Source organism: Pleurodeles waltl, chromosome 6 (genome assembly GCF_031143425.1).
Source record: "Pleurodeles waltl isolate 20211129_DDA chromosome 6, aPleWal1.hap1.20221129, whole genome shotgun sequence".
Classification (NCBI taxonomy): domain Eukaryota; kingdom Metazoa; phylum Chordata; class Amphibia; order Caudata; family Salamandridae; genus Pleurodeles; species Pleurodeles waltl.
In genome coordinates, this window is record NC_090445.1 from 1061232864 (window position 1) to 1061253132 (window position 20269).

The following is a 20269-nucleotide window of genomic DNA, read 5'->3' on the forward strand; positions in this document are numbered from 1 at the left end:
CGGTGGTCTCCTGACCAGTTACGATACTTGAGCCCTCCTGGGCTGTGACTCCGGCGGTGGCGGTGGTCTCCTGACCAGTAACGACGGTGCTGGTGGTTGTGTCTGGACCGCCGGAAATGATGGCGCACTTCTCCGCCGTGACACTCACAACAGGTTGGGGAGACTTCCTCGGGACCTTCCCCACCTTCTTTTGAGTTACAGATGACTCACCAATCGCCTTGGATCCCATTTCACTTTTTGTCCCACCAGGAGTCTTGACACGGTCCCGTCGTCCACTCTCCAATTTCGGAGCCTTTACAGGGGGTGGGCTGACAGTGCCTTGGCTCCGGGTCCTACTGCCTGCCCTGGTGGACGGGACACTCCAAAAACCTGGTACACGCACCACTGGTACTGGAGGCTTTTTGGCTGAGGTGCTACGACGGGACTGATGAATTGGAGGGGGGGGGTTGGAGGCAAAAAGGTCAATTTGACATAGGGACAGTTTCTGACGTACACTGGGATGGGTAGCTGGAGGGGCTCTGGGAGTGGAGGAAGAGGAGGTGGTTGTAGGAGGTGTCACTTTAGCTGTTTTGGGTGCAGGTACTGGAGGCTGTCGTGAGGTGGATGGATGTTGGGTGAGTGATTGCCGGCGTTTGTGTACTTTGGGAGGGGGCGTCACAGACACACTGGGAGAGGACACAGGGGACGTGTAAATGGCAGTGGAGGTGGTGAGTGCGGTGAGCGGCTTGTGGTGCTGGGTGTCCTGGTGCGAGTCCTAGTGCCTGTAGATGTGGTGCATGCAGGTGTGTGTGTAAACGACACTGGGAGGGAGGAGGGAGAAGAGGAGGAGGGGGACACAGTGGAGACAGTGGATGTTGCTGTGTCTGTATGGGTCTGATGCTTGTGTGAGTGCCTGTGGTGTGTGTGGTGCCTATGTTTGCTTGAGCTACTTGTGTGTGTTGACTTGTGTGCATGCTGGTCTGTAGGTGTGCTTGGGATGGGCGGGGGTACAGGGGATTGGGTCTGGGTGGAGGAAGTTGGAGGGGGGAGGCTGGACACAGGGACAATGGCTGCCATCAGTGCTGAGGCCAGAGATTGCAGGGTTCGCTGAAGGACAGCCTGACCAGAATGAATGCCTTCCAGGAATGCATTACCGTGTTTCAACTCTCGTTCTACACCCTGGATGGCATTCACAATGGTAGACTGCCCAACAGTGAGTGACCTGAGGAGGTCAATGGCCTCCTCACTGAGGGCAGCAGGGGTGACTGGGGCAGGGCCTGAGGTGCCTGGGGCGAAGGTGATGCCCACCCTCCTGGGTGAGCGGGCACAGGGCGAACGCTTAGGGGCTGCTGGGAGGGCGGTGCTGGTAGGGGAGGTGGCGGCTGTACCTGTAGAAGTGGGGCGCACAGATGGTGCCGCCACCACAGGGGAGCTCCCATCGGCGGACGAGTCCGTGTCGCTGTTTGGTGATCCTGTGGCCGACGTGAAGCTCCCCTCGCCCTCCGTCCCACTGGTGAATTCAGAGTCTGTGGTGTGGCCCTCCATGGCCATGTGGGATGCAGCTCCCTTGTGCTCCGGTGCCACTGTACCTCCGCCTGTTGATGCTGATGTACAGAAGGACAGGGAGAGCAGAAAAAGGGTGGAGACAGAAGAAAGAGAGTTTTAGTGCATGGCATACCGCTACCGTTGGCGGACAAGACAAACGCAGCAGCCCCCTGCATTACGCCGTGCTCCTGCCCTCTGCACATGCAATTTCTGGGATATGGCCTACATGGCAATGGTAGAAATCTGACCACATGGATGGCAAAGGGGCAACTATACATCAATTTGCTTTTTTTTTTAGCTGGGGTAGAGTGCCACATGGCCTACATAACGGAGGGGCCTTGCCTACCTAACTCGCCCCGGCCTAGGGACACCCACAGCCCACCCCCCCCACCCTGACAGCTCCACTTGTGTCTGCTGTGATGTCCTTAAGTGCCCATCCAACTCCGGGTAGGCCACCGCCAGGATCTGGAACATCAGGGGGGTCATGGTGCGACGGGCACCCCTCCCACGTTGGGAGGCCATCCCCAGCTGAGCCTCCGCCGTCTTCTTGCTGCAGCGGCGAATGTCCTCCCATCTCTTCCGGCAGTGGGTGCCCCGTCTCTGGTGGGCCCCCAGGGTCCGGACCTCCTTGGCGATGGCACGCCAAATGTGCCAAGGAAAGAGGAACAGTCATTACCTACAGCACCATCGTTGTAATTGGCCCCCTCCCAACTCTATCCCTGTGGCCCATTCATCCCCATGCATGACTGTTCTATGTACTCTGCCCCTTCCCTCATCCACCCAGCCCTCTCCACCCAGGCCTAGCCCATACAACGTGCTCCCTGTCTACTAACCTGTTGGTCTGGAGGACCGTAGAGTAGCGTATACTGGGGGAGGTCCCCATCCACAAGTTTCTCCAACTCTTGTGCAGTGAAGGCAGGGGCCCTTTCCCCAGACGCAGCAGCCATTGTCGCTTCCAGACCGAGGCCACAGCAGCACTAGCAGTGTAGGTCCTCTCCTGTCGAAGGTCAGGTATCTAGTGATTGAACAGACAGAAAATGGTGGTGACGTCCGCGGCGGTGACGTCCGCGGCGGAGCGCATCATCACCACCAGCGCACCTGTTCATTGGCTCCTGGGACCCATAGGGTCCAATGTTAACCAATGCAGCATTGCGCCGCGCTCTACGACCGCCTACCGCGACGGTGTCCAACGCCAGCGCAGTTACCCCACAATTCCAATGTCCCAGTTTAGAGGTCAGGCAGCCACCATTTCAGGGGCCCACATGGCTTCAATTACTACTGCGTCACACATACCGAGGCCTACACTCAAAACCTTTCCCGGATGGGTTAATTGTCTGTTGTAGTCTTGTGTGTGACTGTGGGTACATACCTGGAGGAATGCTGACAGTTTATTCGCTGTTGTCCTTCTTAGGCACCGTCAGTTGGGACATATTGGAAGATGGCGGAATCCGCCGGTGTACCGACCGCTGGTGGACCTGTTGACAATGGAAGAGCGACATGTCATCGTGACCTACCGGTTTGACCGCGCCACAATCCAGGAACTATGTAGCCAGTTGGAGCCAGACATGATGTCCCCAATCCGCCATCCGACTGGAATACCCCCTGACGTGCAGGTGCTGTCAGTGCTCCATTTCCTTGCAAGTGGGTCTTTTCAGACAACAGTGGCCATGGCATCAGGGATGTCCCAGCCTATGTTTTCCAACGTGTTGTCCAGAGTGTTGTCTGCCCTGCTGAAACACGTAAGGAGATACATCATTTTCCCTGAGGTGGCGGATTTGCCTACAGTGAAAGGTGACTTCTATGCCCTTGGACATATCCCCAACGTCATAGGTGCTATTGATGGGAACCATGTAGCTCTGGTCCCCCCCTCAGGAATGGACAGGTGTACAGGAACAGGAAGAGTTATCATTCCATGAATGTCCAGATGGTCTGTTTGGCAGACCAGTACATTTCGCAGGTAAATGCAATGTTCCCTGGCTCAGTGCATGACGCCTACATCCTGCGGAATAGCAGCATCCCTGATATGATGGGTGAACTCCAGAGGCACCGTGTATGGCTATTGGGGGTCTCTGGTTACCCCAACCTGTCCTGGCTACTGACCCCAGTGAGGAATCCCAGGACCAGGGCAGAGGAGCGGTACAATGAGGCCCATGGGCGGACTAGGAGGGTGATCGAGCGGACGTTCGGCCTCCTGAAGGCCAGGTTCAGGTGCCTCCATATGACAGGTGGGTCCCTTTCTACTCACCAAAGAAGGTGTGTGACATCATCATCGCTTGCTCCATGCTCCATAACTTGGCATTGCGACGCCAGGTGCCTTTTCTGCAGGGGGATGATCCAGATGACGGTGTTGTTGCAGATGTTGAGCCTGTGGACAGTGATGAGGATGAAGCTGATGTAGATGAAAACGACAACAGGAAGTCAGTCATACAGCAATATGTTCAATGAGACACAGGTGAGTACAATTTCATGTTTCACATTATATTACATTTCACACGTCTACCTCTATCCTGTACCTACATTTCACTCCCTATTTGGTAACTGAGTTGTCCCCTTCCATTTCAGTTTCAGTAATGTGTTAACCTACGTGTCAACAGCTTGCACCCTTGAAAGGCTTGTGATGTGTGACATTGGTATGTTGACCTTCCAATGGGTAACCTTTTTTAACACTGTAATTGACAATACAAAGTTCACAATCATTGACTGATTCCAATATTATTGGGGTTTCAAGGGTGTTTATTGAAGTGCATAAAAATGTAGGGGGGTTGTGAAATGGGGAGAGGTCATGGTGGAAGAATGTCCATGGCAGAGTCCAGTCTATTAGTCTCACAGATACATTGCACATCTGGCCATTGGAAGTGGAGCTGGGGCAGTTCCAAGCTGGACAGGGTAACAAAGTGGGACAGTGGGGGGACAATCAGGGTGGTCTTATTTCCTGGTGGGGGTCTTGCCATCTTGCTCTGTCCTGTTCCTGGATCTCAGGGCCCGCTTTCGTGGTGGTTGTCCGTCTGCAGGGGGTGGGCTGCTGGTGTGTTGGTCCTGTGGCGGGGCGTCCTGTCCACTAGCGCCGGCGGAGGTGGTGGGCATTTCATCGTCCTGGCTAGTGTCAGGGGCCCCTTGGAGTGCCACGGTGTCCCTCAAGGTCTTTTGAATGTCCGTCAGCACCCCTACGATGGTGCCCAGGGCGGAGCCGATGGTCCTGAGCTCCTCTCTGAACCCCAAATACTGCTCCTCCTGCAGACGCAGGGTCTCCTGCAACTTGTCCAGGACCGTTGCCATCGTCTCCTGGGAGTGGTGGTATGCTCCCATGATGGAGGATAGGGCCTTGTTGAGAGTAGGTTCCCTTGGCCTGTCCTCCCTCTGTCGCACAGCAGCCCTCCCAGTTCCCCGGTGTTCCTGTGCCTCCGTCCCCTGGACCGTGTGACCACTACCACTGCCCCCAGGTCCCTGTTGTTGTTGGGGTGGTGGGTTAACCTGGTTGCCCTGTAGTGGTAGTCACACCGCTGATTGACCTGTCCTGGGTAGGGAGGTATGGGCCCACTGGGTGGGTGCTGTGCTGGGGTTACCAGAGGGTGTAAGCTCGGTGTTGGGCTGTGGCTGGGCAAGGGGAACCGACTGTCCTGAGGCCCACGATGGTCCGGGCTGGTCATCAAGATCCAGTAGGGCAGAGCTGCTGTCGTCACTGTGGGCCTCTTCTGGGGGTGGAGTGGTGTTGTCTGGACCCTCTGGTGTGGTGACGTTCCTTCGGGTTCCTGCGGGGGTATAAGTACATGATTATTGCATGTGTGTGTTTCATGGTGTGCAATGGTTGGGTATGCGTGAACCCCAGTGCAGGCATTCCTGTGTGGGGGCTTGTGTGGTGATGTTTGGGGGGTGTTGTGGGTATGTGCAGTGGGCATGCTTTAGTGATGGGTGTCCATGCTTAGTTGTGTCATGCAGGTCTTGGGGTTGGGATGGGTGGTTAGTGTAATGGGTAGATTAGTGAGGAGTTAGGGTGATAGGGGAGGGTGTGAGGGTGGGGGGTGTGATAGCATGCAGGTAGGGTGGAGGATATGATAGTGAAGATTTGACTTACCAGTGTCCGTTCCTCCAACGACTCCTGCGAGGCCCTGAGGATGCAGGATGGACAAGACTTGCTCCTCCCATGTTGTTAGTTGTGGGGGAGGAGGTGGGGGTCCGCCGCCAGTCCGCTCTACCGCGATGTGGTGCCTGGATACCGTGGAACGCACCTTCCCCCGTAGGTCGTTACACCTCTTCCTGATGTCCTCCCTATTTCTTGGGTGCTATCCCACAGCGTTGACTCTGTCGACTATTCTTTGCCATAGCTCCATCTTCCTGGCTATGGATGTGTACTGTACCTGTGAGCCAAATAGCTGTGGCTCTACCCTGATGATTTCCTCGACCATGACCCTGAGCTCCTCCTCGGAGAAGCGGGGGTGTCTTTGGCATGACATGGGGTGTTGTGTGTAATGTGTGGGGTGGTGTATGTGTTGATGAGTGTGGTGAGTGTAGTGGTATGTGGTGTTTTGTGCGTGGATGTTGTGTGGGTGATGGTGTAGTGTGCCTCTGTGTGATGGTGTTATCTATTCTGTGCTGTCTCTCTCTGGCCTTCGTCTCTAATTTGTGGTCGTAGGGGTTTGTGGGTGATGTGGTTGTGTGTTTTATATTGTGTTGGGTGTGTGGGAGTGGTGTGTGTATGTGTATCAGGTGTGTGTATTTTGAATTGTCCAATGTGGCGGTGTTTTGGAGCTGTGTGTGTATTTTGAGAGCGGCGGTGTGTACCGCCAATGGAATACCGCAGTTGAAAGACCGATGCGTGGATTCGTGGGTCGTAATAGCATTGGCGTGTTTCTGTTGGCGTGGAGGATTTGTTTCCGCATATTTATCGCTGACCTTTGGTGTGGCGGACTTGTGTGGGTGTCTGAATTTCGGCGGTATCCGTGATGTGTGTCATAATAGCTGTGGCGGTCTCCTGCCGCCACCGCGGTGTATTGGCGGTCTTCTGCACGGCGGTAAGCGGCTTTTACCGCCAATGTTGTAATGACCCCCTTTATCTTATACACATGCAATAAAGGAGCAATGGGTTAATTTCCTATTGACTTGGAAAATCTAAACACAGTATTACAAGCAACGGAAAAATGGTTACATTGCCTCAATATACATGCAGACCAACTATTCTGACAATCAAACGGGACCCTCCCTGATATGGAAACTCAGGCACCCTAGAAACCCTGCTTCCTTTAATAGTAATTACCCTATTCTTGAGGGATATCCTCCCACAAACCATAGAATGTGTTTTTCTACTGTTCATCTCTAGATTCAACTCATCCATAAAATTAACAAAAAGGTTAACAAGTAGCTTAAGCCCGTTGGCCGTAGGGTGCCAGCAATACGGCATCATCAGCATTGAGTAAAGAGGGCACTGGAGTTGATTTTACCACATGCAGATTTTTCCCATAAGCAACCAGATAACTATTAAGACCTTTTATATATATATTATGAAAAGGAGCAGGCCAACACACACCCCTGTCTAACTCCTTGTGGCAAGGCAAACAAATCTGTGCATCCACCTCCTCAGCCATATCTTACTGATGCATTCACATTTGAGGGAGGGCCCTTACAAAAGTAACCACAGGGTCCGGTAAGCCAAGCCCCCTCAGGTTATTCCACAATTTTGACCTGTTGTCCCAAGCAAAAGCACTGCTCAGGTCCATAAATGCCAAAAACAAAGTCCCCTGCTTAGCATAAACATACATCCTGTTAGACTTGGCATCCTTGGCATGGTCTCCCCAAACATTTTGCCAGGTTGTTTCTGTGTGCTGGACCCTGTTTTTGCTGTTTTATTTGCTCTGGACACTTTACCACTGCTGACCAGTGTTAGAGTGTAAGTGTTTCCTGTATAAATTATATGTGTAAAATGGGCTTATCCATGATTGGCATATTTGATTTACTAGTAAGTCCCTAGTAAAGTGTACTAGAGGTGACATGGGCATGTAAATCAAATGCTAATAGTGGGCCTTCAGCACTGGTAGTGCGGCCCACACTAGTAGCCCTTTTTCTACATGTAAGGCACCCCTAAGGTAGGCCCTAGGTAGCCCCATGGGCAGGATACAGTGTATGTTAAAGGTGGGACATGTACTGATGTGTTTTACATGTCCTAACAGTGAAATACTGCTAAATTCAGTTTTCACTGATGCAAGGCCTATCTCTCTCATAGGTTAACATGGGGGCGGCCTTTAAATATTATTCAGGTGTAGATCCTTTGGAAGGAGATAGAAATATGGAGTTTGGGGTCTCTGAAATCACAATTTAAAAATACATCTTTTGTTAAAGTTGGCTTTTACATTGTTAATTTGAAAATGCCACTTTTAGGAAGTAGGCTTTTTCTTGCTAAAACCATTCTATGACTTTGTCTGTTTGTGGATTTCCTATCTGGGTCAGTTTGACAGTTGGGCTGTTTTAAATCCCCTCTAGACAGTGAGACAAAGGGGGCTGGGGTGTAGCCTGCATATCCTGATGAGCCATCTGTGCTATAGTGGAGGGAGGAGTGCAGTCTCCAACTCCCCTGATGTGTGTCTGGGGCCTGGCCTGGGCAAGGCAGGATCTTGTGAACAACAGAGACTTTCTTTTGAAGTAGGCCTACTTCAAAGGCAGAAAGGAGTATAAGTATTGGACCCAAAACCCCTGAAAATCAGATTACATCTAGAACCAAGATGAACCTCTGCCAAGGAGAAGAGCTGGAGGAAAAGTACTGCCCCTTTGTCTGTGACTGTGCTTTGCTGGGTTGGCCTGCAGTAGCTGCGTCTGCCTGAAAAAGGACAAACACTGACTTTTGTATGACTTCACACTGGTGAAAAATCTCCAAGGGCTTAAACTGAGCTTGCCTCCTGTTGTTGAAGTCTCAGGGATATCAAAGACTTCTCTCTGCTAGAACCTGGACTCTCTGCTGAGACTTCTGCCCTCCCACGTGGTGCCCTAACCTATCTCTGGGTCTTTGAAAGATGAAGCTGGTGTAAAAGGATAGAAATCCATGCACAGACCGTAGTTAAAACAGGAGCTCAAAAATAAATCCATTGGAATCCCATCCGTGCCTGAAACTTTATTGGAAGGGATGGGCCGAATTGCCCTATTTACCTCTGCCAAACTGAAGTGAATTTCTAAGGGAAACTCTTGACCTTCTTCCTTATCCTCCTGCCCATCCTTGACTCCAAACTCATATACCCTTTTAAAATGAGACACCCAATGCTTAGGCCTAATGGAGGAACCTATGTCATCTGGGGTGACCAAAGTACGCTGTCTACCATTCACAATAAATCACAATCCACTAGAATCCCAAGAAGCACATGAGGAAAACAGAAGTTCCCAGGAAGCTTCCTTAAGGTCTGCATTTGGCATCTTAATCACTAACTTATATGGCTTTCTTGCCTCAGTAACCTGCACTGGATTCTGTGGCTTGTTGTTAAGTACCTCCCTTAAATGCCTGTTAGCCACCCTACAGGCTTTATCAAATGAGGCAGGCTGGACAGCCATTCTCCATCTTGTCATATCACACATGATACCATTTATGGAGCCTACCAATTTGGTATTGGCCTCAAGGGTTTCAGCAGAAGGTGGATTTTCATCTAAAAGAGTATCCTCAAAAAGATGAAGATTCATTTTGACAATAGTCTCAGATGAAAGAGCAGTTGAAAGTTTCCGCCACTGCACCCTCCTCTCCTTATCTTTATTCTTAAGACGGTTAAACCTGGTACAACATTCTTGCTGGTTCTAGGCGGAATAATGACTTTTACTTCTAAAGGGTTGTGGTCACTAAAAACAACATTATGAACAACTCCGTGGCTCCCAAGATTCAAAAGGGATTGAGAGATAAACACATAATCAATTATCGTCCTCTTGCCTCGCCCTACAAATGTGGGCAAGGTCTTGGATGGGCAAACCCCACCCTGCCTCACATTATGTAAGTCTGCTCCTCCCAAGGCTTTGGCCATCTCACGCCCTCTTTGGTCCAATACTGACAGGTTAACAGGACAATCTCTCCTATTAAAGGGGTTGCCCCCAATGGCAGATGTTCCCAACTTGGAATTAAAGTCACCAGCCAATAATACACTGAATGACTTTAAATGGACAAGCGACCAAGTTTCCAAAATTGAAATCACCAAAAACAGAGCCGCAATCTGACATTCCAATTCCCAAACAGTATTATGAACATTCTCCAGAAATAAATGGGTATTACAGGACACTGCCACCCATAGCAGTTGAATCCCAGTGTGAGCAATCAAGATGGAAACAACCTTTAACTGTTTTGCTATCCAAATCAGGATAGCGAGTCCTCCCTGTGCTCTATCATCCTGCGAGTGGGTAGCAGCAACACAATAGCTTTCAAATCCATCCCACTGCAGGGTCCTGGGTCCACATTTCTTGCAACAAAAAAATATCAAACTGGGTAGCAAACGTAAGCCATTCTGGGTCCTGAATTTTGCCCCTAATTCCAGACACGTTCCAGCTAAGCACCCTGAGTATTTCCGCAAATACAATATTCAATATAGGCCCCTGTTACATACCCTCAGTAAGCTTAGGAATACATGGGCCAGCATTGCTACAGCACCCATCAGAATCAGAAGACTGAAGTCAATCATTCTGATCTAGACCCTCCAATGGGGAAAACCTGTTAGTAGTGGTTACTGCAAACTGGGAAGGAACACTAGATTTCCCCATCTCTATGACCCTAGAGCAAGGTTGCAGGTAGCGACAGAAATAACCCAGTGGGAAGATACAAATTCCCTCACTGCCTGAAGATTTTACAGCCGAATTAGGTGACCTGCAGTTTATCACTACACCATCCCCGGGGAGATTCTTGCTCATGGGGCCTACCAAACCCACCCTCCTAATTAACAAAATGTAATTATAAACCACAAGATTGAAATTAGAATTATTACATAACCAGTGACAAACATTGTTCTTCAACTGTAGGGTCAATTCCTTCACACCTAACCTTAACTGCGGTACCCTCCCCAAAATAACCGCACAAGGGCAACAAGCCAGAGGAAGGTTCAGGCTGTCATTACACTGCTCTACTGCCTACTCTTGAACCTCGCCCGCCCCCAGCTTTACTGTCAGAATCTTTTGGAGCATTTATTAAGCGTACTGGCCTCCCAATTTCCATGAGCAGCTATTGGTACACTCTCCTCAATGGGATGATGGACCTGTGTCAGTGGAACAGAACCTAGGGGCAATCTTTCATTTGAACAATCAGAAACAGAAGGTTTGGGCAATGAGTCGCAGTTACTAACTTCCTGGGAACATCTATACCTAGAGCCCCCCTCACACCCTGGATTGAGCTGAATATTATTAGGACCTAAAATCTTCTTCAAGTCAGATATAACTGCTTCCAATGATTAAATCCTTTCCAGTATTGGTGTCACACACTGCAAAATGATATATTTAAACCTACTGAATACATAATCACAGTCCATGCTTCTCTTGGCCCTTCCGTCCTTAAAGTCAGGTGGGGTCTGATTCTTCAGGGAACAGATTTTATGCTTTGAAACAGTAGGCCCCTGCTGTTTTTGGCACTTCCTTTTAGCCAATGGGAACAAGTACTGATATCAAGGATGTCAGGAGATCATTCCCCCTCCGAACAACCCTGATTCCTCAAAGAGACTATAACAACATTGCGAGAGACATCCCTACAGTTTGGGCTCTGGAATTGAGTAGAGGCAGCTGGTCTCTGACAAGGGTGTACCAGAGAGCTCGGCCCCTCCACTTCTTCTAGCGAAATCACCCCTACTGCACGAGCCAAATAGGAGTCCAAAGAAGTACCACTAGAAGTACTAATTAAGAGTCCAGCAGCGCAGTCTTTTTTATCTGGCATCTTCCGATTACCCATCTCCCAGGTGAAATGACTTTTCTTAAAGCTGATGTTAGGGGGGTGGCCCAGCTCAGCCTCCTCTGGGCTCTGACGGGCTTAGACGGGCCTGCTCTTGGCCCGGTGTTAGAAATGGGGTCTCTGGTTGGCAGTCAGTTTGCACTCTGCTCAAGCAGGGACCCTCACTCTAATCATGGTAAAGGAGATACACAGCTTAGAAACGTAGCCAACATTTATCTAAATCAAACGAGACCAAAATGACAAAAACCCAAAGTACACAAGCAAAGTTATGAACTTTCAAAGTTAAAAAGAGTCTTAATCCATAGAAATCAATGGATGCTTTATTTTTACACAAATTACCTGGCCGTGTGTCATTTCTTCTCTGATCAGGTAGGTGAAGCGTTGTTTTTTTCTCCTGCAGAACGACGATGTGTTGATTTACAGACAGGTAGCCTCAGGTTTGTGCAGGTTCACTGTGGTTTAGACACCCAGCGACGATGCATGCGAAACCCTGGTGCACGCCGGTGAAGAGCTGCCCTGTGTGGGTGATGTGTCGATTTTGGCAGCCGCAAGCAGGTATTGTGCCAATTTCCCAGCCTTGATGCGGGTGGTGCATCGATTTTTCAGCCACAAAGCAGGTGCTGCGTATCTTTTTCTCCCGCTCGGCCCCTGTCCGTGGATTTCAGTCTTGGTTCCACCCGCTTCTCCTTTCAAGAGCCCAGGGACTGTGTTGGGCTCCATTTAGAAGGGTAGGAGTCTCAGAAAAAGAGTCCAGGTGCTGCAGAGGAAGTCTTTGATGGACCTGAGACTTCAGAAAAAGGGGGCAAGCTTAGTGCCAGCCCTTGGAGACACTTCATAAGCAGGAAAACACAGCAAAGTCCAGTCTTTGTCCTCTCAAAGGCAGAAGCAGCAACTGCAGGCCAATCCAGCAAAGCACACTCACAGGCAAAGGGACAGTACTCCTCCAGGTCTTTGGCTCTTCTCCTTGGCAGAGGTTCCGCTTGATCCAGAAGTAATCTAAACATCTGGGGTTTTGGGTCCACTACCTAAACTCTAGAGGGAATTCCCAAACAGCCCAATTGTCAGTCTGACCCAGACGTGGATTCCACAAGCAGGCAGGGGCACAGAATGGTTAAGCAAGAAAATTACCACTTTCTAAAAGTGGCATTTTCAAACTGGCAATCGAAAAAACAACTTTACCAAAAGATGTATTTTTAAATTGTGAGTTCAGAGACCCCAAACTCCACATCTCCATCTGCTCCCAATGGGAAACTGCACTTAAAAGATATTTAATGGCAGTTCCGATGTTAACCTATGAGAGAGATAGGCCTTGCAACAGTGAAAATCGAACTTCGCAGTATTTCATTGTCAGGACATGTAAAACACATTGGTACATGTCCTACCTTTAACATACACTGCACCTGCCCATGGGGCTACCTTACCTTAGTGGTACCTTACATGTACAAAAAGGGAAGCTTTGGGCCTGGCAAGTGAGTACACTTGCCAGGTCAAATTGGCAGTTTAAAACTGCACCCACAGACACTGCAGTAGCAGGTCTGAGCTATGCTTACAGGGCTACTTGTGGGTGTCACAATCAGTGCTGCAGGCCCACTAGTAGCATTTGATTTACAGGCCCTGGGCACCCCTTGTACACTTACTAGGGACTTACTAGTAAATCAAATATAGCAATCATGGAAAAAAACCAATTACACTTACAGTTTACACAGAGAGCTCTTGCACTTTAGCACTGGTCAGCAGTGGTAAAGTGCCCAGAGTACCAAAATCAGCAAAAACAAAGTCCAACATACAGACAAAAACACAGGAAGCAGAGGCAAAAAGACAGTGGAAACCACCCCAAGGATACCAGTTCTAACACTCGGTCCTCTCCCAGTCCACGCTGCTCTGGTTATGTCCCATCCATCATCTTCCCAAGTACCACATTAATTTAAAAGGATCCCCTGGCGCGAAAATTGGTGCAGATGGGGTCCCATGAGGCAGCCTGGTCGATGTTGTCCTGAAAATACCAGCAGAAGTGCGTTGGACAACCCGCGTTGCGGGAGAGCTGCTCTGGTGATCGGTCCATACAAATAAGCCTGCTTAATGTGTCTGCTTCCTCCAGGACAGACATATGAGCATAAGCAGGCCTGTCTGTTAGCTTCTTCGTTACCATGACTATAAAGAGACGCAGATAGTTTACTGAAAAAAGGTAAAATAGAATAATTGCTAAGACTGAACATGTTCCACATCAAAAGCAAAAAGACCAGTGTGTTTTACTGAAACAAAGTTCAATCTGATATACATGAAGCACATACAATTTTTGAATTGATTGCTAATAGTTACTTCTGCTTGTGAGTGCAGCCTTCAAGAAATCTTCTGTCAATGGATCCCTTTGTGTAGCAGCCTATATCACCCTAAGTTAATACCTCATAGTTTTGATCTATCCTTGTTTTAAACGATGTCAAAACTCGAGAACAAGAAACACACATGGCTCTTCTTGTTCTACCATTGACACGTTTTAATGAAGCATGGCCAAGGTTATGCTGTTTCATTGGTGTGAGAAGACTGTTCTCTGGGCCAGGTCTATGTGATCATTTGGCTGCTCGTTACTTTCGATTACGCCCTCGGTGATGTTTAGTTCATAACTATTTAGGGACAATGGTTATGCTCTCACACAGGGACCCAGTACCAGCTACACTATGGGCCAGATGTAGGAAAAAGGGAAATTGCGACTTGCAATTTGCGAGTCCGCGCAACTCGCAAATTGCAACTCGCAATTTGCCATGCAGAAAGGTGTCTCAGACACCTTCTGCGACTCGCAATGGGGTCGCAAAGACCCACCTCATTAATATTAATAAGGTGGGTCGCAGTTTGCGACCCCATTGCGTGTCTGGGCACTCACGGGGATGGTGGCCTGCTGGAGACAGCAGACCACCATGTCCGTGACTGCTTTTTAATAAAGCAGTTTTTTTTCTTCTATCTGTAGCCCGTTTTCCTTAAAGGAAAACGAGCTGCACTTAGAAAAAAAAACGAAAGCTTTTGTTTCGGTATTTTTCAGAGCAGGCAGTGGTCCATAGGACCACTACCTGCTCTGAAAAATTGTTTTTGTGATCATTCACAAAGGGGAAGGGGTCCCATGGGGACCCCTTCCCGTTTGCAAATGAGTTACCATCCACTTCAAGTGGATGGTAACTACGAGTTCATTTGCGACCGCGTTGCGAGTCGCAAATAGTAAGGGAACACCCCTTCCTATTTGCGAGTCGGAAACGCATTTTGTGAGTCGGATCCGACTCGCAAAATGCATTTCTGCATCGCGGAGAGAGTTGCAAAACCCTTCCTACATCTGGCCCTTAGTTTTGTAAGCTTGACAATGAAACGTGCTTCTGTAAGCAGGCGCTATTGAGTACATGAAGGTCAGGAGGGTGAAAAGCGAGGATGATTACACCTTGCCAATATTACGTTGAATCTCTGGTAGTCAAGACTGGACTGAGCTGTAAAAAGCGTTTTTTTGTGCTGTACAGTAGTCATCAGTTTGGCCAGAGGCAGAGAGCATGAGAAAATGCGTCTTATCTTGTTCTCCTGTGAGGTGAAATACAATCACGTGATAATGACGCTGTTTGTCTCGTTGATGCAAAAAAAAGTTAGTTCTCAAGCTTCGGGCTCCAGTGCCTCTACATATGTACGATGGAGAAGCACCCTGTCGGCGCAATAACAAAGGTGAGGCCTTTTACACATGGCAGAAATGATGGAATGACGAGCTGAAGCCTTTCACAGGAAACACGAATGATGACGCTCTTAAGGAGTAAAATGAAGCGCAATGATATGCTAAGGACTCCCCTCAGTGCTATGCCATAAGCACCCCATTGACAACTAACAGGCATAAAAATGTAACAAATGTCATGCTAGGCAGCAGTTCTCAGTCATCCAAGCGGGGCCATGAAGCAGGGAGTATGAGGGGAAAGCAGATGGTCAGGTGGCTCGTTACCCAGGAGGCCATGGCAGACGTGCTGAGTACAGTAGAGCCAGGGGCGTTGCTTGGTCAGTCAGATTGTGTGGGGGTGCGGGGTGAGCTGCAGATTTTCCAACAATCACGCTCCTATTTAATGTTAAAATACATTATATGACAAGCAGGGCGCACGAGAGGCGCTTAGGGGGCAGGGCAAGAGAATCCAGATTGGTAGGGTTACTAAGTGAGAAAAAACACCATATTTTGCTAAATAACCAACATTTTTGAAGACTTTCAAAACACAGAGATGAGAGTGTGTGTGTAGGAGGGTGGGGGTTGTCTATGTGTATGGAAAAAATCCTGGTGAAATCCGACAGACAGCTCACAATACCGGACTGAAAACCCCTGTACCCAATTATTTACCCGAAAAAACATTTGTTAGGGGTGTAATACTCCAGACACCCCTCTGAAGCTATGCACCAGAGTAGAGCATGGTGTCTGTTGTCTGGAAAGACTGGGTGAAATACAGAGAGCAACAAGGGGTAGCTCCCACAACAAGAGCAAGCGGGGCCCAACATTAATCAATGCAATTCAGGATGCGTCATGCAGGCACGTCGTGAGCCCAAGGCTGGTGAACAGGTGCGATTGAGGGTGCAATGCTATGGAGGGTGTGAGTGTCTCTAGAGGAGAGCACAGCAGGTGCTCTGGCTCTACCTCAATATTTCCTGGTATTGCTGGCACATGCCTATTTTAGTCCCCACTTTCCTGAGACATAACATAACTTGTATTTGTAAAGCAAAAGTCCTAATTTTGGCAGCCTCCCCAGAGTGCAACATTACGTTGCCCTCATTAACAATTCCCTCAAAGACCCTGAGGTGGAAGAAGTACAGCCAAGCTTGGCTGAAGAAGTCATACCCAAACTGGGAACAATTCTGTCAGCCCATATCATACTGAATAATAATATCAGAATGTACAATGACTCCAGTTCCAAGGTACTGAATTCACATTCACATAAGCACTCCTAAGCAACCCCCTAACGCCACCATGTGTATTTAACATACAATGCACTATGGCGGTAATTAGGGAACTAGCGTCAACATTTTTGATGCTAGTTTGGCGCATTGCCCGATTAGCGTCAAACATTTTGATACTGTTCCTGCAAAGCACCTAGAGGCCGATTGAAAACAATGGGAGCTTCCTTTTAACGCCTGTTCTGTGCAGGAGTTATACATGCCGAAAACAATGGCGCAAAAAAATCTTTTAGATTTCTTTGTGCCATTTTTCGACCCCCACGGGAGAAAGCACCCCTTGCATATTATACCTGGCGCAGGCATAATGTGGCACAAGGGGTTGCATTTTTGGCCACCTAACGCCACATTAGCGTATAAAAATTGGCACTAATGTGTTGTTCAATGTCACTAGGGGCTGTTAAATATGCCCCTAAAGCCTCGATCAAGATGGAGAATTTGACACAGTCATAAGGACGCTGATTAAAACTATAGGCAGTGCTGAGCTGAAAAAGGACAACAGTGGTTGGTCCATTCACCATTTTTTGAGGGAGTAGTTTAAAACTACAGCCTTGATGCACATGACTAAAAGGTGGTAGATCAATCCCCACTCAACTGGCATGGAATCCAAAAGTCACAAACACAATTTGAGAGGCAGACAAAATAGGAACACCATATAAGCACAAAGAAGCTATCCAAAAATGAGTTACCCAGGAAGAAGACAGAATTTATGTGATAGTCATATTGAAGGAAAATTTCCAATGTCATATGAATGACAACCTTGCAGTGGGCCCTCATGCACCCGTTCTATGGTATCTGCTGAACAAAAAGTTGAGACAGTGTCACAAAAGGTCTTTAGTTTCAAAAGTCCTAGTGCATTAAGGCCCAGTTTTGCGTCAAAAAGTATAGTGTTGGCTTGCCTCATTCAAGAGCGCCAGCCGGGTGCCAAATTTATGGAATCCCGCAAGCCAGCGCAAAGGGTGGGCTAGCATTAAAAAAATTACGTTAGCCGGGTGGGGGTGGAGGTATGGGAGAATGGGGTTTTGCACCAAAAAACCACGATAGGCTGGTTAGAGGTAAAATAAATGCCTCTAACCAGCCTGGCATCATTATCTGACGCAAAACCATCCATACCACATGACTCCTGTCTTAGAATAGACAGGAGTCATGCCAACCACCCCAATCGCCAGCACGGGGGACCAGTGTCACCTGGGCATGGCTACTGCACCCTGTGCCATGCAGGAAGCCCCAAGTTGGGCCCCCAATGGCACTTTAATAAAAAATATATATATACTTACCTATACTTACCTGGGATGGGGTCCCCCATCCTCCGATGTCCCTCTGGTGTGGACTGAGGTGTTCCTGGGGCTTTAGGAGGGCACCTGTGGACCCATTCCGTGGTGTTCAACCATGGAAATGGGTCCACAGGTCCCCTAACGCCTGGTCTGACCCAGATGTTAATTAATGGTGCAAAGCAAGCTTTGCACCATTATTTAGCCCCTCCTCCCACCAGTGCATCATTTTATCACGGGGTATAAATATGGGGCTATGGGGTTGGCACCATTTTTTAGATGGGAACGCCTACCTTGCATCTCATTGACACAAAGGTAGGTTCACGCATCTGAAAAATGGTGCAAACTCCAATATTTTGGCGTTAGACGAGTCAAACTTAAAAATATAAATATGGAGTTAGTTTTGCGCCGAATTTGTGTTAAAACTAATTATGCAAATTCAGCGCAAATGGAGTATAAATATGCCCCTCAGTGAGTAAACTGAAATATCAGTCCATAAAATCACCCCAATTTACGTATTTACTTACTGAACATCTTGTGATAGCATATAGGTATTGTCATCTGTGGCCAAAGACTGTTGTTTCTCTGATTTCAAAAGACTGGGAGAGCAACACAGGTTCAAGGAAAACCTAAAGGCCATATTTACAAGAAATGACCCATTGATGCCGTAACGCAGCGATGCGTCAAAAAATTTAACACTGCGGTACAATAGATTCTTATGCAATGGAAGCGTCGTATTACATGTGCCGCATCAGGACATAAGGAACCAGTCAGAGTCCAAAAAAGTAATGCTCACCTGTGCACTGCCTCATTAGGAAATCTTACGCTACTGCTGCAAAAGTGAAGCTGGGCGGATTATTGTTACGTAAAGAAACCCAAGCCATCCTAGTATCACTTTTGAGCACTGAATGCATAAAAAAGTAAAAAAACACTGCATTGGGCCAAAAAAAGGGAATACTCTCTTGACACAACCATGGAGGATAGAGCAGACAGCAGAGTCCAGGACAACAACTTCAGTAACCCCAGTAGCAGCCAGGATGCCCACACAGACTCCCAGAGGAAGAGGAAGTGTAAGTTCAGTGAGGATGAGAATAACATCTTGATCACTGAGGTGACGGTGCACCAACACCAGCTCTTTTTCACCTCAAAATTGCCATTAGGGGAGAAAGAGGCCATATGGCAGTCCATCCTGGACAAGGTCAACAGTGTGCAGAAGCCAAGAGGACAGTGACTGCAAAAACGTACTAGCATGACAAATGCAGGAACAAAGGAGAAACTGGCCAACAACCTCAAGGCAGCATTGCAGACCGGAAGTGGAAGCCTGCCCCCCCCCAGGAGCAGCTGGATGCTTTGGAGGAGATGGTGGCAGCCGTTGTCACATAGGAGTTGGTCGCAGGAGTCCCGGGACATGACAGTGATGCCCATGATGAACACCAAGACCCACATGGTAAGTTACAACAAGGGGCAATGTAGCAATCAGGTAATGTTGTAGGGCACGGGCAGCTGTGTCCCAGCACTCCACCACACTGTTTGCAGGCCAAAGGGTAGTATGCTAGCTCATCTACCGTTAAACATCAAATAAATGTATAAATGACTAGTTAAAATTTGCACAGCTCACTCCAAATCCATCACCTTCCTTCCTTCAATGTGTGAGGTGCAGCATCAGTCCACGTTTACCTTTCTCTGTATACTGGCACTTGCAGTGAAATGTACAACATCATTCACCACTACTACAACTCCCAGAATACAAAGCTAAAAACATGGACTGGAACAATGATGCATGCAAACTGCTACCCTGCACAGCCTAACTGTGACAATGCAGAACACCTTGCACCATGAAGCTATTTGGTCTCACTTGGGCCCATGCACACTAATCTAGACTGTAAAGCCTTGGAATGGAATGGGCATGTCAGAAGAGAAACCATTCATCTGTAAGGAGGGTCAGGTTTATGCAATGGGGCGTATCTACACTTAGGAAAATGGCAAGATACATGTTTATAATACCCTGCATGAAACTATATTTCACCGAGCTGACCAGCGTGCAGGGTGAGAGCACACAGGTGCCAGTTGCCATGGAAGGGACCACTTGAACTCCCTCCTTCTACTAAATCGGAATTGATTTAGCGGGAATGCACAAGATGCACACAAGAGGACCATGTGTGTCCAAACTAATGATGATGTGTGGGCATGGTGGGCCCCTGCTAGTGCTGTGCATTGTACGTGCTGGCTGTGAACGTAAAACTGGCATTCACACTGAATGGGGAGACTGTGCATACCAGGTAGGTGAGAATGGACATGTGTACTGCAAGGAAGCCTCACCAATACACATGCATTGCAGAGTTTGACTGTGTCACACTTGTGCACAGCTGGGTAGGAATGGCAGAGAACAGCCCACTGGGGTACTACATCCTACATGTCATGTAGACCTGGAGGAAGATATAGTACGTGCTAGGAGTGAGTCTGATGCAACCTTGTCTCACAGTGCCACATGTATAAGTTGGAGGATGTCAAACAGGGACCTGACAAGAGATAGTAAGAACTACTTAGCCACCACAAACGACAGGAATCATGGAAGGTCCGAGGCTGAAGTGGGTGGGCCTAGTGATGTGGGACACATAGGTAGGTACTTGGCACTATTTCC